Raw genomic sequence first — 3,262 nt, forward strand, 5'->3', positions numbered from 1 at the left:
AGGCCCCAAGCGTTTGTCTTGGACAGGGGAACAGTCAATATCATTCCCAGTGAGACCACTGGGAAACTAAGCATGTGCATGGGTGGCCTTGCCTCCAGGTGGGAGGCCTCTACCCTGCCACACCTGTGCCTCAGCCCTCCAGGTGACCCCTGAGGCCCACATACATCAGCCCACAGGCCAGCTCACTCGGTAGAAGGACTCTGCTTTCTCCCACTCCCAGGCCTCGTTGAAGATGTCTCCAGCTGCCTCAAAGGGCTCCAGCCCCAGGTTGGAGTCGCCTGTGTACAGGACCACATTCTGTGCCACCTGAAAGGAGAAGTTCCCTCAAGACCCACACCTGGCGAGGTGGCCACACCCACCTTCGCCAGCCTCCTTCCTCTCACACATTGCAGGTACACCTGAGCATTTTTCAGACCTGTGCATTAGGGCTGCCCCACCACTGGCATGAGGACAATGAACTGATGCACTTGAGTGCCAGGAGGTGACTGAGCAGCTGCAGCCCAGGAGCCTGACACCTGTGAATACTACCACCAGGGATAGCCCTAGCCCACCTCCCCCCTGCACTCAAACAGTCTCCGTGGCCCCCAGATTTCTGGGAGGCCATCAGCTGGTTCCTTTCTGCGTTGCCACATCCCTACTGCAGCTCAAGGAGGTATGCAGCAGGTGCTCAATAATAAAAGTTTCACCAGGCTCGTGGGCTTCACAATTTGTTCCAGGGCACACTGTGTTTGGGAAAGCCTCTGAAAACAGCCGCTATGATAGATTCATTTTGTAAAGAGATGTGCCACGTGTCGCTTGGAGCACGTTCTTCTGTGTGTTAACTGAGTCGTCACATTCTTTGAGCATGAGCTGTATACCAGCAGGTGCTAGGCACTGTGAGGGGCCACACCTCTGCCCTCAGGGAGAAGATGCTGGCCACTGGGGGAGGATGTGAGGGAACCAGTTGGAGGGAGGGAAACGGCATACAACAGGTGCTCAGCAGTGGCTTAGGAATGAGTGGATGGATGGATGAGCAGATGTGTAGACACATGGATGGATGGGTGTGTGGATAGATGGATGGACGGACGGGTGGGTGGGTGGTTGGAATGATGTGTGTCTGTCTGTATTTATGGGTGGGTAGATGATGTATGTACATATGGATGGATAGATGGTGGATAGACCAATGTATAGATAAACAAATGGACAGATAGATGAATGGAGGGATGGATTAATAGGTAGATTGGTGGGTGGATGGATGAATGATGGATGGGTGAATGAATAGGTGAGTGGATGGATGGGTGAAAGGATGGATGATGGACGGATGGAAGGATGAACAGGAGGTGAGTGGATGGATAATGGAAAGATGGATGGATGATGGATGGATGGATGAATGATGGAAGGATGGAAGGAGGAACAGGTGAATGGATGGATGATGGAAGGATGAATGGACCAATGGATGGAAGAGCAGGTGAATGGATGGATAGACGGGTGAATGGATGGATGAATGAACAGATGGATGGATGATGGATGGATAAATGGGTGGATGGAGAGATGGACGGATGGATGAACTGATGAATGGATGGATGATGGATGGATGGATGAATGGGAGGTGAGTGGATGGATGAATGATGGATGGATATATGGATGAATGGATAAATGGAAGGATGAACAGGTGAATGGATGGTTGGTGGAAAGATGGATGGATGAACAGGCAAATGGATAGACAGGTGGATGGGTGATGGATGGACGGATGGATGATGGATGGATAAATGGATGGGTGATGGATGGAAGGATGAATGGATGGATGATGGAAGATGATGGAAGGATGGATGGATGGATGAATGGATAAACGGATGGATAGATCAATGATGGATGGATGGAAGGATGAACAGGAGGTGAGTGGATGGATGATAGGAGGAAGGATGGATGATAGATATATGGATGAATGATGGATGGATGGAAGGATGAACAGGTGAATGGATAGATGATGGAAGGATGGATGAATGGATGGACGGACGAACAGGTGGATGGATGGTGGCTGAACGGATGGATGATAAAAGAATGGATGGATGATGGATGGATGAATGGAAGGATGAATAGGTGGATGGATGGATGATGGATGGATGACGGATGGATGGAAGGATGAGGAGGCGAGTGGATGAATGATGGAAGGATGAATGGATGATGGATGCATGGAAGAATGAAGAGGTGAATGAATGGATGGGTGGATGGACAGGTGAATGGATGGATCATGGATGGATGGAAGATGATTGGATGGATAGAAGGATGAACAGCTGAATGGCTGGATAATGGAAAGATGGATGGATGGATGGACAAACTGGTGAATGGATGGATGAAGAGGTGACCAGATGAATGACGGATGGATGGATGGACGAACAGGTGAATGGATGGACGAAAACGTGAATGGATGGATGATAAAAGGATGGATGGGTGATGGATGGAGGGATGGAAGGAAGGACCCACAGGTGTATGGGAAGATGATGGAAGAATGGATGGATGAATGGATCATGGATGGATAGATGGAAGGATGAACAGGTAAACAGATGATGGAAGGATGAATGGATGGGTAGATGGACAGGTGAATGGATGGATAGATGGCTGAATAGATGGATGATAAAAGGATAGATGAATGATGGATGGATGAAAGGATGGATGGATGATGGATAGATGGATGGAAGGATGAACGGATGGATGGATGGACAGAGAGTGAACAGCACAAGGGCCCTCCTGCATCCCTTGCCACTCACCTGGATATACAGGTCCACCAGCTCGCTCTACCGCAGGATGTAGTAGATCTTCCCTGCTTGTAGCCGGGCATGCACCTCCTCTTTCTTCTGGAGGTCAATGAAAATCCCCAGACTTTGTTTGGTGTAGTCCGGAGTGGATCTGAAGGCCCTGGAATCAGACACAGGTGTCAGAACAAGGGCTCTCATCCTCCTGGAACCAGTCTGCCTCCTCCCGTGGGTCTGGTGACAGATGAATCTGGCATGTGAGGACTGGGAACGGCCCTCTTGTGTGTTCAGTGTTCTGCCCTTCCCAGGCTGCTGGGAGGGCCAGGGTGAACACACACGACATGGAAAAGATGAAGGACATCCTTCTGAGGGAATCGAGCATCATGCTGCCCTGTGGCAGGAGGAGTGTGCTAGTCCATCTCCCCTGCCTCCCAGACATGGCCTGTGTCTTCTCCAGATGCACCAGGAGCTGTTAGTGTTCAGAGGCTATCTAGGTCGATGGTTCTCAAGGTGTGCAGGCATCACAGTCA

The 3,262-nt window shown here is 50.3% G+C and overlaps 1 pseudogene; it reads right to left on the reverse strand.

The window, feature by feature from the left end:
- LOC105518374 overlaps positions 1-3,262 on the reverse strand; it is a 71,938-nt pseudogene that overhangs the window by 61,936 nt on the left and 6,740 nt on the right.

Source organism: Colobus angolensis, unplaced genomic scaffold, assembly GCF_000951035.1.
Source record: "Colobus angolensis palliatus isolate OR3802 unplaced genomic scaffold, Cang.pa_1.0 Scaffold318, whole genome shotgun sequence".
Lineage (NCBI taxonomy): Eukaryota > Metazoa > Chordata > Mammalia > Primates > Cercopithecidae > Colobus > Colobus angolensis.